The sequence below is a fragment of the Mus caroli genome, unplaced genomic scaffold, assembly GCF_978045245.1.
Source record: "Mus caroli unplaced genomic scaffold, Mus_caroli_1 scaffold_7, whole genome shotgun sequence".
Taxonomy (NCBI): domain Eukaryota; kingdom Metazoa; phylum Chordata; class Mammalia; order Rodentia; family Muridae; genus Mus; species Mus caroli.
In genome coordinates this window covers 20,212,293-20,229,712 of record NW_028227262.1, presented here as the reverse complement: position 1 = coordinate 20,229,712, position 17,420 = coordinate 20,212,293, and positions in this window count along the sequence as shown.

The following is a 17,420-nucleotide window of genomic DNA, read 5'->3' as shown; positions in this document are numbered from 1 at the left end:
ATCTGTAATCCCAGGTACCTAAGGGTTGAAACAGGAGGGTCTCAGGTTCACGAGTGGGGGCGGAAAGCACAGAAACACTTTAATAATGATAGGGAAGATGAGAATCTGTCTGTAGCATCCCATAATTTGGAGAAACATATTATACATGCTATTCAAAAATTCAAACCAACATACAGAAGAATTTTTCAAAAGTGTGTAAAATTAAGATTTACTTTATACTCTGCAATTTAAAAGATGAGGGTCATAGGCGAAATTTTTCTCCACTTTAGTTTTCAATATTCCAATTATACTGTTCTAAGTAAAATTACTTACTTATCCTGTTCTAAATGCATTTTATAAACAAATGCCATTTTAATTTCACTATTTTATGCCAGGAGCCTTCTGGCCCGGGCCAGGGTTATGGTGGGGTCTATATAGCATCACTACAAGATCCATCTTTGTGGATCTGCAGAGATCTGCTCCTAGGGAGAGTGCTCCTACTTAGCAATTGTTATATATGTTTAATGATAACAGGAAAAGCACATTAATAGCAGGAATCTTTCCTAAAATGAATACCTCATAGCCTTGCTTAATGAGGGCTCACCTGTCACAGATTATATAATAATCTGAGGTAGGCCACTTCAGGATGATCACCTGCTAGTTATTAGCTTGTCCCTTTATGGGTCCTGACAATTTTATTGTATTTATTTCCTATCAAATGTGAGTTAAACTCCTTAGGCATTTAATACTTAATTTTACACTAGCATGCACACTATTGGGTCTTTAAAAAAAGTATTTAAAATCTTATAGAGTTAGCTACCCCATACTGGTGATTCCCCAAAAGGACGAAATAACAGGCTAAAAAGCCTCTCTTGAACTCTTCATCCTTTCTTCTCCCTCTTGGTCTTTTTAAAGACCAGGTCGCTGAGGAGAAAGAGATGGAGAAATGGGGGAAGGGGAGGGGAGAGGGACATGGAGGGGGGGGGAGGAGGGAAGGGAAATTAATAAAAAAATAAAACCAAAACACTATATTTGTGCGGACTTCATTTATGCTTATTGCTTGTATGTTCGTATATATTTGCCCCACCTGTGCTGAGCAGACAAGCAGAGACAGCTCAGACAGAGATCAGACAGGACCAGAAGGGATCAGCTCCCTGCTTACTGTGAGTGGTGATGTGGATGCTGGAAACAGATCAAGAGCAAGTGCCCCTAACTGCTGAGCCATCTTTCCAGCCTTCTTGTCTCCCTTTTATTGGCACTGCTGATCAAGCTTTGCAAAAGTAGCATGTATCCCTGCAGTTTTTGTAACTTTTTTTAATAAGCTCTTGCCTAAATCTGTGACCCTCCTTAAGTAGCTGGGGTCACAGGTGTGTGTCACCACACCAGCCATTCTGCTTCTCATTACTGAAGACCAAGAACATTTTTTAATATGCTGATGCTATGCCCGCATGTGTGTCTGTGTAAGGGTGCTACATCATCTGAAACTGGAGTTATAAGCAGTTGTGGCTCCCATATGTGTAGGAAGCCGTGATAATACGTGCCGTCACTAGATGGCGCTAAGCTCCATTGTGCGCATGTGCCGGAGCAAATGCCCGCCAAGTCACTAGTCCGACCCCTGGGACATTTGAGACTGTGGGTGGAACCGCCAGTAGTATTAACACGTCACACCTGTGGGTATATATAGCAACACGTTTCTATCCTTCTTTGTTCTACCTCACGATTATGAATAAAGAGTAACCACGAAAGGTCTTGACTTGTGTTCTGTGTGCGTTCCTGCGGGACGGGAATAGCTCAGGACACATATGGGTGCTGGGAATTGAATCAGGTCTAATTCTTCTAATCACAGATACATTTTGAGTAAAATATTGTCTTTATTTTAAAGCCAGGTTTAATTATTTATTAGATGAATGCAAGAATATTTCACTCTGAAAATGACTTTCTCAGCCCAACCCCACATTGAGTCCTAATAACAGTGTTTTCTTGCAGTTCATTTTACTTCCTACATCCTAAGAGAAAGGTAGACTTTGGTCCCAGGGATGGTTCAGAGAAATAAATGTTAAACACTAAGAAAATGCTAATTTCAAGATAGTTAAAAGTTATCATTAATATTTCCATGATGTTTGTAGAACATGATTTTAATATTTTCAACCATTGATACTCAACAAACAGAATAGTTATTTTAAGATGTATTTTCTTGTTATGTCTCCCTTTTCTTTTCTGATTTTATTAAATTGAATACTGACTCTGTGCTCTCAGGTTAGTCTGGCTAAAGGTTTATGTATCTTGTTGATTTTCTCAAAGAACCAGCTCCTGGTTTTGTTGATTCTTTGTATACTTCTTCTTGTTTCTATTTGGCTTGATTCTTTTCTACCTTCTACTTCTCTTGGGTGTATTTGCTTCTTTTTGTTCTAGAGCTTTCAGGCATGCTATCATGCTGCTAGTGTAAGCTCTCTTCAGATTCTTTTTAGAGGCCCTTAGAGCTATGAGTGTTTCTCCTACCACTCCTTTCATTGTGTCTTACAAGTTTTTGTATGACGTGTCTCCATTTTCATTAACTTCTAAAAAGTCTTTAATTTCATTCTTTATTTCTTCCTTGACCAAGTTATCATTAAGTAGAGCATTGTTCAGCTTCCATGTGTATGTGTGATTTTCGTTGTTTTTGTTGGTATTTAAGACTAGCCTTAGCCTGCGGTGATCTGATAGCTTGCATGGGATTATTTCAGTCTTCCTGTATCCTTTGAGGCCTGCTTTGTGACCACTTATGTGGTCAGTTTTGGAGAAGGTATCATGAGGTGCTGAGATGAAAGTATATTCTTCTGCTTTTGGATGAAGTGTTAGATCCATTTGGTTCATAACATCTGTCAGTTTCACTGTGTCTCTGCTTTGTTTCTGTTTCCATGATCTGTCAATTGCTGAGAGTGGGGTGTTGAAGTCTCCCACTATTATTTTGAAGGGTGCTATGTGTGCTTTAAACTTCAGTAAAGTTTCTTTTATGAATGTGGGTGCCCTTGCGTTTGGAGCATAGATGTTCAGAATTGAGAATTCATCTTGATAGATTTTCCCTTTGACCAGTATGATGTCCCTCCTTATCTTTTTTGATAACTTCTAGTTGAAAGTAGATTTTATTCGATATTTGAATGGCTACTGAATCTTGTTTCTTGGGTCCATTTGCTTGGAAAAATTTTTTGCCACCTTTTACTCTGAGGTAGTATCTGTCTTTGTCACTGAGATGTGTTTCCTGTATGCAGCAAAATGCTGAGTCCTGTTTACATATCCAGTCTGTTGATGAAAGAAGCTAAAGGATGGAAAAATTAAAATATAGGGACATTTATAGATGCCCACTTGAGAGAATTTCATAGTTTCACAAGCATTCCTTGAAGCTGTCATGTGAGTTCACAGAAGAGCAGGGTATATGATACTGGTCTGATTAAAAGCCTTCCAGGCCTTTGTTTTAAGCTGTCAGGCTTTTGTCTTAGATCAAGGGGGTATAGGAGTTTTGCCTGCATGTATGTCTGAAAACCACATAAGTGAAGCAGAGGCCAGAAGAAGGTGTCTGAGACTCCAGAACGAGAGTTATACAGATGGTGTGAGCAGCATGTGCACTGAGAATTGCACCCTCCTCTTCTGCAAGATCAGCAAGCGCTCTTAATGAGCCATCGCTCCAGCCATTTACTCACAGTCCAAATATGGAATCACTGCTTTGCTGCTGGATGTTGCTGTATATTGCCTTTATGCATTCTGTTGCAGGAACAGAACACAACATTCCATAGTCATAAACATATTACTCTTTCCAAAATGCACTGTGTTTACTCATTTTTCATCTGTTGCACTTGGTTCTCTATTACACTCTGTCACACACTGACATGTCTTGCATCATTTTTTAAGGTAGCATATATTTGTTTTTAAAACACTTTTTATTAGATATTTTTTTCATTTACATTTCAAATGCTATCCTGAAAGTTCCCTATACAGTCCCCCCGCCCTGCTCCCCTTCCCACCCACTCCCACTTCTTGACCCTGTTGTTCCCCTGTTCTGGGGCATATAAAGTTTGTAAGACCACGGGGCCTCTCTTCCCAATGATGGCTAACTAAGCCATCTTCTGCTATATATGCAGCTAGAGACACCAGCTCTGGGGATACTGGTTAGTTCATATTGTTGTTCCACCTATAGGGCTGCAGACCCCCTTCAGTTCCTCCATTGGGGGCCCTGTGTTCCATCCAATAGATGACTGTGAGCATCCACTTCTGTATTTGCCAGGCACTGGCATAACCTCACAAGAGACAACTATATCAGGGTCCTTTCAGCAAAATCTTTCAGGCATATGCAATAGTGTCTGCGTTTGGTGGCTGATTATGAGATGGATCCCCAGGTGGGGCAGTCTCTCGATGGTCCATCCTTTCGACTCAGCTCCAAACATTTTCTCTGTAACTTTTTCCATGGGTATTTTGTTCCCTATTCTAAGAAGGAATGAAGTATCCACACGTTGGTTTTCCTTCTTGATTTTCTTGTGCTTTGCAAATTGTATATTGGGTATTCTAAGTTTCTGGGCTAATATCCACTTATCAGTGAGTGCATATCAAGTTACTTATTTTGTGATTGGTTTACCTCATTCAGGATGATATCCTCCAGATACATCCATTTGCCCAAGAATTTTATAAATTCATTGATTTTAATAGCTGAGTAGTACTCCATTGTGTAAATGTACCATATTTTCTGTATCCATTCCTCTGTTGAGGGACATCTGGGCTCTTTCCAGCTTCTGGCTATTATAAATAGGGCTGCTATGAACATAGTGGAGCATGTGTCCTTTTTACCGGTTGGGATATCTTCTGGGTATATGCCCAGGAGAGGTATTGCTGGATCTTCTGGTAGTACTATGTCCAATTTTCTGAGGAACTGCCAGACTGATTTCCAGAGAGGCTGTACAAGCTTGCAATCCCACCAACAATGGAGGAGTGTTCCTCTTTCTCCACATCCTCGCCAGCATCTGCTGTCACCTGAATTTTTGTTCTTAGCCATTCTGACTGGTGTGAGGTGGAATCTCAGGGTTGTTTTGATTTGCATTTCCCTGATGATTAAGGATGTTGAACATTTTTTTCAGGTTCGTCTTAGCCCTTTGGTATTGCTCAGTTGAGTATTCTTTGTTTAGCTCTGTAACCCATTTTTAAATGGGCTTATTTGAATTTCTGAATTCCAGCTTCTTGAGCTCTTTGTATATATTGGACATTAGTCCCCTATCAGATTTAGGATTGGTAAAAATCATTTTCCACGCTGTTGGTGGCTTTTTGTCTTATTGACAGTATCTTTTGCCTTATAGATGCTTTGCAATTTTATGAGGTCCCATTTGTCGATTCTTGATCTTACAGTACAAACCATTGCTCCTCTGTTCAGGAATTTTTCTTTTGTGCCCTTATCTTTGAGGCTTTTCCTAACTTTCTCCTCTACAAATTTCAGTGTCTCTGGTTTTATGTGGAGTTCTTTCATCAACTTAGACTTGAGCTTTGTACAAGGAGATAAGAATAGATCAATTCACATTCTTCTACATGATAAACACCAGTTGTGCCAGCAACATTTGTTGAAAATACTCTTATTTACACTGGATTGTTTTAGCTCCTTTGTCTAAGATCAAGTGATCATAGGTATGTGAGTTCATTTCTGGGTCTTCAATTCTATTCCATTGATCTACCTGTCTGTCACTGGATCAGTACCATGCAGTTTTTATCACAATTGGTCTGTGGTGATTCCACCAGAGGTTCTTTTATTGTTGAGGATAGTTTTTGCTATCCTAGGTTTTTTGTTATTCCAGATGAATTTGCAAATTGGCCTCTCTATCTCAGTGAAGAGGTGAGTTGGAATTTTGATGGGGGATTGCCTTGAATCTGTGGATTGCATTCGACAGGAGAGCCATTTTGACTATATTAATCCTGCCATTCAATAAGCATGGGACATCTTTCCATCTTCTGAGGTTTTCTTCAATTTCTTTCTTCAGAGACTTGAAGTTCTTATCATACATATCTTTCACTTCCTTAGTTAAGGTCATACCAAGATATTTTATATTATTTGTGACAAATGTGAAGGTTGTTGTCTCCCTAATTTCTTTCTCATCCTGTTTATCCTTTGTGTACAGAAAGGCCACTGATACGTTATAGTTAATTTTATATCCAGCTACGGCACTGAAGCTGTTTATCAGGTTTAGGAGTTCTCTGATGGAATTTTTAGGGTCACATATATCCTATCATATCATCTGCAAATAGTGATTTTTTGACTTCTTCTTTTCCAATTTATATCCCCCTGATTTCTTTTGGTTGTTGAATTGCTCTGGCTAGGTTCAAGTACTATATTGACTAGTTAGGGAGAAAGTGGGCAGCCTTGTCTAGTCTCTGATTTTAGTGAGATTGCTTCTAGCTTCTCTCCATTTAGTTTGATAGTGGCTACTGGTTTGCTGTATATTGCTTTTATTATGTTTAGGTATGGACTTTGAATTCCTGATTTTTCCATGACTTTTATCATGAAGGGGTGTTGTATTTTGTTAAATGCTTTCTTAGCATCTAACAAGATGATCATGTGATTTTTGTCTTTGAGTTTGTTTATATAGTGGATTACTTTGATGGATTTCCGTATATTAAACCATCCCTGCATTCCTGGGATGAAGCCTACTTGATCATGATGGATGATTTTTTTGATGTGTTCTTGTATTCGGTTTGCGAGGATTTTATTGAGTATTTTTGCATTGATATTCATAAGGGAAATTGGTCTGAAATTCTCTTTCTTTGTTGGATCTTTGTGTTGTTTAGGTATCAGAGTAATTGTGGCTTCATAGAATGAATTGCATAGAGTACCTTCTGTTTCTATTTTGCGGAATAGTTTGAGGAGAGTTGGTATTAGGTCTTCTTTGAAGGTCTGATAGAACTCTGTACTAAATCCAACTGGTCCTGGGCTTTTTTTTGGTTGGAAGACTATTGATGTCTACTTCTATTTCTTTAGGGGATATAGGACTGTTTAGATCATTAATCTGATCCTGATTTAACTTTGTACCTGGTATCTGTCTTGAAAATTGTCCATTTCATCCAGGTTTTCCAGTTTTGTTGAGTATAGCCTTTTGTAGTAGGATCTGATGATGTATTGGATTTCCTCAGGTTCTGTTGTTATGTCTCCTTTTTCATTCTGATTTTGGTAATTAGGATGCTGTCCCTGTGCCCTCTAGTTAGTCTGGCTAAGGGTTTATCTACCTTGTTGATTTTGTCAAAGAACTAGCTCCTGGTTTGGTTGAGCCTTTGAATAGTTCTTCTTGTTTCCACTTGGTTGATTTCAACCCTAAGTTTGATTATTTCCTGCTGTCTACTCCTCTTGGGTGAATTTGCTTCCTTTGTTCTAGAGCTTCTAGGTATGCTGTCAGGCTGCTAGAGTATGCTCTCTCTAGTTTCTTTTTGGAGGCACTCAGGGCTATGAGTTTTTCTTTTTAGGACTGCCTTCATTGTTTCCCATAAGTTTGGGTATTTTGTGGTTTCATTTTCATTAAACTCTAAAAAGTCTTTCATTTCTTTCTTTATTTCTTCCTTGACCAAGGTATCATTGAGTAGAGTGTTCTTCAGTTTCCATGTGAATGTTGGCTTTCTATTATTTATGCTGTTATTGAAGATCAGCCTTAGTCTGTGATGATCTGATAGGATGGATGGGATAATCTCAATCTTTTTGTATCTGTTGAGGCCTGTTTTCTGACCAATTATATGGTCAGTTATGGAGGAGGTTCCATGAGGTGTTGAAAAGAAGATATATCTTTTGTTTTAGGATAAAATTTTCTGTAGCTATCTGTTAAATGCCATGCACTCTGGTTGAGTCAGCTTGACAGGTTAAGAGGCCTGGAAGGCACTCAAGAGGCAGAGAGTTTCACGGAAACTCACCTCCTGGAGTCTGGAGTTCTCTTTAACCCATATACTGAAACCCTATTCCCGAGTTAGTCTGGTGTAGGATCCACGTGCTCTCTTTTAGTATTATCTTATTATAAGTGTCTTTTAAGATTGAATTCTGACATAGCTAAGCCTTCACCAGTGTTCCAACGTCCTAGAAAGTCCTTGAGCCAACCATGGGCTTGGAATTCAGTAAGAATGTTGCCTATTCAATGACATTCAGAATTGCCTCTAGTATTACACTATCACTTTGAATAAAAGCTAAGTCACTGCCCTACACAGGAAGTATAGCTAGCTGAGTTACACCCATACACATGTATTTACAATGGCCTAGGGTGAAGGTAGACTATACAATAGACTAAAATAGGAACTATGGCAAGGGCACGAAGCCCTTTACCCTGGCTTCTAAGATTAAGTGGACCTTAGGTGGAGCTCTTTTTGATCCCAGTTCTTAACAATGAATTTTATCCCAGGTGGTTCCTGTCAGACCTTCTGTGTTTGTATTCCTCTGTTTTGTGTAAGAATCCAGTAACCTCTTTGTATCTTGCTGTTGAGTCACCCAACTTCCCTATTTTCTTCTGTATAAAAAGTTTGATGCTTGATTTGACAAATTACATTCAGATTCTACACAACCTCTCCTGTGTGAATCTGTCTGTCATTCCCTCCGACTCTTTGCCCATCTGCCCCAGAGACCCCTTCCATGAAGACAAAGGGATCCAGAGGCTCTGGGGTAGTTAAATTCATTTCTTTCATAAATTCTGTTAGTTTTAATGTATCTCTGTTTAGTTTCTGTCTCCAGGATCTGTCCATTGGTGAGAGTGGGGTGTTTAAGTCTCCCACTATTATTGTGTAAGGTGCAATGTGTGCTTTGAGCTTTACTAAAGTTTCTTTAATGAATGTGGCTGCCCTTGTATTTGGAGCATAGATATTCAGGATTGAGAGTTCATCTTGGTAGATTTTACCTTTGATGAGTATGAAATGCCCCTCCTTGTCTTTTTTGATAACTTTGGGTTGGAAGTCAATTTTATTCAATATTAGAATGGCTACTCCAGCTTGTTTCTTCAAACCATTTGCTTGCAAAATTGTTTTCCAGTCTTTTACTCTGATGTAGTGTTTGTCTTTGTCCCTGAGGTGGGTTTCCTGTAAGCAGCAAAATGTTGGGTCCTATTTGTGTAGCCAGTCAGTTAGTCTATGCCTTTTTATTGGGGAATCGAGCCCATTGATATTAAGAGATATTAAAGAAAAGTAATTGTTGCTTCCTATTATTTTTGTTGTTAAAGTTGGGATTATGTTCTTGTGGCTATCTTCTTTTAGGTTTGTTGAAGGATTACTTTCTTGCTTTTTCTAGGGTGTAGTTTCCATCTTTGTGTTGGTGTTTTCCCTTTATTATCCTTTGAAGGGCTGGATTCTTGGAAAGATATTGTGCGAAGTTGGTTTTGTCAAGGATTACTTTGGTTTTTCCATCTATGGTAATTGAGAGTTTTGCTGGGTATAGTAGTCTGGGCTGGCATTTGTGTTCTCTTAGTGTCTGCATAACATCTGTCCAGGATCTTCTGACTTTCATAGTCTCTAGTGAAAAGTCTGGTGTAACTCTAATAGGCCTGCCTTTATATGTTACTTGACCTTTGTCCCTTACTGCTTTTATTATTCTATCTTTATGTAGTGCTTTTGTTGTTCTGCTTATTATGTGTCGGGAGGAATTTTTTTTTTTCTGGTCCAGTCTATTTGGAGTTCTGTAGGCTTCTTGGATGTTCATGGGCATCTCTTTCTTTAGGTTAGGGAAGTTTTCTTCTAATAATTTTGTTGAAGATATTTGCTGGCCCTTAATTTGAAAATCTTCATTCTCATCTACTCCTATTATCCATAGCTTTGGTCTTCTCATTGTGTCCTGGATTTCCTGGATGTTTTGAGTTAGGATCCTTTTGTATTTTGCATTTTCTTTGCTTTTGTGTCCATGTTCTCTATGGAATTTTCTGCACCTGAGATTCTCTCTTCCATCTCTTGTATTCTGTTGCTGATGCTCGCATGTATGGTTCTTGATTTCTTTCCTAGGGTTTCTATTTCCAGAGTTGTTTCCCTTTGGGTTTTCTTTATTGTTTCTACTTCCATTTTCAGATCTTGGATCATTTTGTTCAATTCCAACACCTGTTTGTTTTGCTTTTCCTGTAATTCTTTAAGGGATTTTTGTGTTTCTTTTTTAAGGGCTTCTGCTTGTTCAGTAGTGTTTTCCTGTAATTCCTTAAGGGTTTTTTGTGCTTCGTCTTTAAGGCCTTCTACCTGTTTAGGGGTGTTCTTCTGTATTTCTTCAGGTGACTTATTATTTTCCTTCTTAAAATCCTCTACCAGCATCATGAGATATGATTTTAAATATGAATCTTGCTTTTTGGGTGTGTTGGGGTATCCAGGACTTGCTGAGGTAGGAGTGCTGGGTTTGGATGATGGTGAGCAGTCTTGGTTTCTGTTAGTAAGATTGTTACGTTTGCCTTTCGCCATCTGGTAATCTCTGGTGTTAGTTGTTATAGCTGTGTCTGGCTGGAGCGTTTTCCTCCTATGATTCTGTTAGTCTCTTTCAGCACTCCTAGGCGTCCAACTCTCTCCTGAGTCTCAATGGCCAGAGTAAACTCAGCAGGCCACCTCTCCTATGAGAAGGGATGAGCACAGATGTCTGGAGCTGAGATCTGCTTCCTGACTGAAGATGATGGCCCAAATGGGGCCTATCCCAGAAGCTATGTTGCTTCTGCAGTCCGCAGGTTCCCCTGCACAGACTGGTCTCTGAGGGACCTGGGATACAAGATGGCTCTCTCACCTGCTCCTGTGGTTAGAGCCATCCCTGGTGGCCTCCTCTCCTCTGGCGGGGAAGGAGTGCAGGGTCTGGAACTCAGATCTGCTGTGTTGTATCATTTTGATTTACCTATCAGGAATCATAGTGCAATAGGAACTCTCATGTGGACCTGTTTACATACTCTCTTTGTGGGCATGCATTAGGAAAGGGAATTGTTTGCCCTGGGATTTGTCAGGGGATCCGTTTAAAGCTGTGGATGTTTTCTTTTCTAAGTGTATCTACACAGCCTCTCTTTAATGCTATCTATAGCAAATATCAGCATCATTGTGTATTACTAGAATTGCCAAATTTGGAGACTCTATGATGAATATTTATCAAAATTAAAATATATCCCCAAATTAATCACAACTGGGGATGGAGTGGGCTTTTCAAACTCACAACCCCACTTCCTTCAACAAGAGCACACCTTATCTAATAAGGCCATATCTCCTAATTCTTCCTAAACAGCTCCACCAACTAGGTACCAAGCATTTGAATATTTGAGCCTATGGGGCCATTCTCATTCACCATAGTGTTATATAGGAATATGGGTAAAGGACTGTATGAGCCATATCTGCTAAAGGGAAACATTGTTCTGTTCATGGTAAAGCTCTTTGTCATGAACTAAGTGCTGGATAGATGGCTCAGCTATGCAAAGCTAGGGTCATGTCTTAGGGTTTCTATTCCTGCACAAACATCATGACCAAGAAGCAAGTTGGGGAGGAAAGGGTTTATTCAGCTTATACTTCCATACTGCTGTTCATCACCAAAGGAAGTCAGGACTGGAACTCAAGCAGGTCAAAAGAGCTGATGCAGAGGCCATGGAGGGATATTCTTGACTGGTTTGCTTCCTCTGGCTTGCTCAGCCTGCTCTCTTATAGAACCCAAGACTACCAGCCCAGAGATGATCCCACCCACAAGGGGACCTCCCCCCTTGATCACTAATTGAGAAAATGCCTTCCAGTTGGATCTCATGGAGTCATTTCCTCAACTGCAGCTCCTTTCTCTGTGATTACTCCAGCTGTGTCAAGTTGACACAAAACTAGCCTGTACAATTGACCACTTGTCAACTTGACACACAAACACATCACTAGTAAGCCTCAACCCTTACAATCTTATTTATCCCCAAGGTCTAAATAACTTTAAATATCCCACAGTCTTTACATATTCTTAAATTTTCAATCTCTTTAAAATATCCATCTCTTTTAAAATCCAAAGGCTTTTTATAAGTAAAAGTCTCTTATCTGTGGGCTCCACTAAAATAGTTTCTTCCTTCAAGAGGCAACATATCAGGGCACAGTCACAATCAAAAGCAAAAATCATTCTCCAACTATCCAATGTCTGGGATCCAACTCATGATCTTCTGGGCTCCTCGAAGGGCTTGGGTCACGTCTCCAGCCATGCCCTTTGTAGCACATTTGTCGTCCTCTAGGCTCCAGATGACTGTACTCTACTGCTGCTGCTCTTGGTGATCATCTCACGGTACTGGCATCTTCAAAACACTGCATGACACCTTCAGTCCTGGGCTGCTGCAACTGAGGCTGCACCTTCACCAATGGCCTTCCATGGCCTCTCACAGTGCCAAGCCTCAGCTTCTCTGCGTGACCCCTTCATGCCTTCAAAACCAGTACCACCTGCGTGGCCCTTACACATTAGCAAGTCCCACCTCAGCAGGAATACAACTTTGGCTATCTCTGGAACACAGCCTCTTTGTGCTTTCAGAAAACACTTCCCAGAAGATGTCACCTGGGCAAGTCTGGTCTCTTCTTAATCACCACTAATTTCTTAGCTCCAGCTAACCAACATCAATAGTCTCAGTAATGCAAAGGTTTTGGTTTAGTAGTTTTGGTATCTTGTTAATCACAGCTGATTTTTCAGCCCCAGCTAACCAGAACCACAGAATCTTCACAATCCAAAATAGCAATGGCCCTGAAAAGAGTCTTTAATTTTCCCTCTGAAATTTCACAAGCCAGGCCTCCAGTTTTCTTCATTGTTCTCAACATTATCTTCCAAGCTCCTACACAACATCTCACAGAGTTCTTAACAGCGAATGGATCTTCTGGTCCAAAGTTCCAAAGTCCTTCCACAGTCCTCCCCAAAGCATGGTCAGGTTGTCACAGGAATACCCAACTATGCTGGTACCAATTTGTCTTAGTCAGGGTTTCTATTCCTGCACGAACATCATGACCAAGATACAAGTTGGGGAGGAAAGGGTTTATTTGGCTTACACTTCCATACTGTTGTTCATCACCAAAGGAAGTTAGGACTGGAACTCAAGCAGGTCAGAAAGAAAGAGCTGATGCAGAGACCACGGAGGGATATTCTTTACTGGACTGTTTCCTCTGGCTTGCTCAGCCTGCTCTCTTATAGAACCCAAGACTAGCAGCCCAGAGATGGTCCCAGCCACAAGGGGACCTCCCCCCTTGATCACTAATTGAGAAAATACCTTACAAATGGATCTCATGGAGTCCCTTCCTCAACTGAAGCTTTTTTTCTCTGTGGTAACTCCAGCTGTGTCAAGTTGACACAAAACTAGCCAGGACAGGTCTCAACTGAAAAGACAAGAACAATGGCTAAAACTTCCCATTGTTAGAGAGTCTTTCCATCATGAGTTTTGGGAGGTGAAGAACTAAATCAGAAGGTCAAAAACAGGCAACCACATCAGCTCAAAAAATACCTGATCAAAGACTACCTTCAGTATGGATGGAAAATGTGGTGTTGGGTTGCTTCTGACTTACCTCCTGTGCTAGAAGACTTCAGGAGATAAACTCTCAGATCCTTGTTTTGCACCTCAAACTTGTGCTGATGTCTGAGAAAATAATCACTTGGACATCAGAATATCTGGGTGACCCATCTCCAAGTGCATTGACAATTCCCAAGTAATGGAATTCAAAAACCCTCTGACTACATTTCTATTAAGTCTCTCTCTCTCTCTCTCTCTCTCTCTCTCTCTCTCTCTCTCTCTCTCTCTCTCTCTCTCTCTCTCTCTCTCTTTCGTTTTTCAAGACAGTGTTTCTCTGTATAACCCCTGGCTGTCCTGGAACTCACTTTGTACACCAGGCTGGCCTCAAACTCAGAAATCTGCCTGCCTCTGCCTCCTAAGTGCTGAGATTAAAGGTGTGTGCTACCACGCCCAGTGAACTCTCATTTTTATAATTTATTTAATATATTACTTGTAGTGGCTATTCCTGGTCGTCAACTTGACTATATTTGGAATGAACTACAATCCAGAATTGGAAGGCTCACCAGTGACCCTTATCTGGAGGCTTGGAGATCCTTATCTGGATCTTGGTATGGAGATCTTGAGCCATAGTGGCTATGGATTCCAGAAGATTAAATCTCCGAGTTTAAGGAGATTTAATCTGGGCTACACCTTTCATCTGGGATTAAAGGTGTGGTGGAACACACCTTTAATCTGGGCTACACCTTCTGCTGGAGACAATATAAGGACATTGGAAGAAGGGAGTCTAGCTCTTGCTCCTTTGCCTGCTTCCTGTGTGAGACTGAGTAACTGCTAGATCCTTGGACTTCCATTCACAGCTGCAACTGAACCATTGTTGGGAATTGGGCTGCCGACTGTAAGTCATCAATAAATTCTTTTACCATATAGAGACTATCCATAAGTTCTGTGACTCTAGAGAACCCTGACTAATACATTACAATATTAATTATATATCCTTATATTTTATGTAGTTAATATACTAAATATTCTATTTTTTAAATTTAGCCTTGGTTGACTTGGAGATCCCTATGTAGATAAGGCTAGGGTCTGATTCATAGAGCTCTACCTGTGACAGCATCCCCAGGTCTGAGATCAGAGCCCATGTGCTACCATACCATCACCTAAATATTTTATCATATATATTTTTTAAATAGTCTGAGGTATTTACAAATTCCTTGGCATATGTTCCTAAATGATAAAAATAATTCTAAACTTATCTTGCATGAGGATGAGGATGTTCTGTTGTTACATTTTTGTGGTACCTGTATTCTAAACCCAAATTCTTTAAGCCTGTGAACTCAGATCGGGGCAATCTGACACCCTATCCTGGCATCTCCAGGCACCTGCATGGTTCCACAGAGAGTCACAGCCACATACGTAGTCAAAATCTAGAGCAGTTTTTCTATACCTGTGAGATGCAACCCTTTTTTTGGAGTGGGGGGGGGTCGAATTACCCTTTCATAGGGGTCTCATATGAGACATCCTGCATATCAAATATTTACATTATAATTCATAATTGTACCAGAATTACAGTTATGAAGTATCAACAAAATAATTTTATGGTTGAGAGTCACCACAATGTGCAGAACTGTATTGAAGAGTCACAGTATGGGCAAAGTTGAGAAACACTGGTCTAGAGGCATTCCATGTGCTGATAAAGGTGGCAGTGGGTATAATCTTTCTGTCTCCACACCACTAGCAAAATGTTTCCATATGTAAACATGTAACATGAGACAGCCTGAGTCTGTAGTCCTGAGTCAGGATCTGGTCCAGAACAAAGGATCTCTTATTCCCTGAGAGGCAAGAAGTGTGTTTAGCTCTGACTATGATCCCCAACTCTCTCCTTTCTGACTCTGTCTCCTAGAGATTCTGTCTCTGGGCTTTTCAACACACAGACTCCTCTGACCTTGCCCTGGGTGTCCCTGTAAATAATGCCCTCAAAACTCAGAGCTGTAACAACGTGGGGCTCACCTACCCTGAAGATCACTGTCTGATGTGTGGTATTCAGGGCAGGAAAGGATTGGTAATATTTTCTTTTTGTTGTTGTCATGTGTGTGTGTGTGTGTTTGTGTGTGTGTGTGTGTTTGTGTGTTTTTTTGTTGTCGTCTTTTATTTCCAAATTGATTCCCGCTGGACAGTAAAATTGGTCTCACCCTCCAGACCCTTTTGGCTTTGTTAAAAATCTCTTTGTCTACAGCATTAGTTTCACTTCATTACAGTCTAATGAAATGCCTCCCTTACAATGATTCAATTTGAGTCAAACAAGTTTGCACAGGAAGGAGGAGCTCAAGCTACGGGATTGGCCGGTTGGGTTGGCTAAATGCTGAAACCTCCTATGTATTTGTGCTACTCAGCTTTCAATTTTCAATCCTGTAGTGGAAACTCAGCTTCTCAGCTTTGAGATGAGTGTCACAAAGGCTTCCCTATCTATGCTCAGCACCACAGGCAGCCCGCAGGAGGGAGAAGTGGGTACGTATTCAATAGTATTTGAACCAAACTATAAGAGCAGAGAGGAGCTTCACCAGGGACAGGAAGGCAAAAGAGCTGTGGCCCCAGCCCATCATGTGATGACCTGGTTGTCTGGCCTGGCTGTCAGCCTCTCTGGTTATTAATAGTATCCTTAGGATGCTGGTAGGCGTAGTTAATAACCCTGTTCTCATCCATGGGTTGGTCTTTGCTGCCTTGTCCCTATTTACTGGGATTTCCTGGACTATCTCTACATGGCCACTAAACTGGTACTTTAAAACAACTCACTAGATAGTGATCCATAGTATAGGCTTCCCCATGCCCCCTCCATCATTTGCTTGCTAAGGGCCACCCTGCGGTGGCAGCTGCTGCCAGCTGAGAATACCCTCATTCTCTTGCTATTTGGTCTGCTCCTGGTTCACCAAGTGAAAAGCAGGTCTGGCCCTGCCCCTTGCTTCCTGCCAGGAACTCTTGTCTGTAGAAATGTTGCTTTCTTGCACACCCCTGTCCCTTTTTCCCCTTGCTTCCTCATTCTGCTGAGCTTTGCTGCAGTTGTGAGAAAAACAGTTTTCACCCTACCCCTTTGTGCTTCCCACACTCTCTCTGGGACAGAGTCTGAGACACCCATTTCCCACCCACTGTCTGCCCTGCTATTTGTGCTCACTCATATGCACACGTGCCTGTGAATGGGCCTCTCTTTCTCTTTCTCTCTCTCTCTCTCTCTCTCTCTCTCTCTCTCTCTCTCTCTCTCTCTCTCTCCCTCTCTTCTCTCTCTTCTCTCTTCCTCTCTCTCCCTCTCTCTCCCTCTCCTCCCACCCCCTCTGCTCATGACTCATGAAGTGAGCATGAGCTGCCTATTGTTGGAATAATGCACATGTTGCTAGGAGACTGAAAGCTACCTCAGGTGCTTCCATTCCCTTACCCACTAGGTGAGATAGGGCATGAGCAACAGAGAGCAGTTCACCCAGTCCTGGGATTTCTCAACAGAAAGGAACCTTCTCAGAGGAGAGGGGGAAATCTCACCAAAGGGAAAATGTCCTAGGGAAGCACTGGGGTAGCTCCAAGCTCAAGAACTCTCCCCGGGGACCATGGGAACATTTACACTGACCAGTGTGGGGAGGGTGCTTACCAGGAGGGAAGGAATATGTTTGGTGGATGTATAGCAAGGTATGGGAGAAGGGGCTGCCTCTGTGGGCCCATGTAGAAGGCATCCCTTCCCCCTGAGGAAAGAGTCACATGATATAGTATATTCAGGGCATGGGGAGGGGAGTTGAGAGAGAGAGAGAAAGAGAGAGAGAGAGAGAGAGAGAGAGAGAGAGAGAGAGAGAGAGAGAGAGAGAAGACTAGAGTAGAGGCTGGCCATGAACGCATAGAGAAAGGGGAGGGGAATGGGGAGAGAGGGGGGAAGGGACAACACAAAAACATTTCTGTTTTTTTCTTTTTTTTTTAAAGATTTATTTATTTATTTATTTATTTATTTATTATATGTAAGTACACTGTAGCTGTCCTCTGATACTCCAGAAG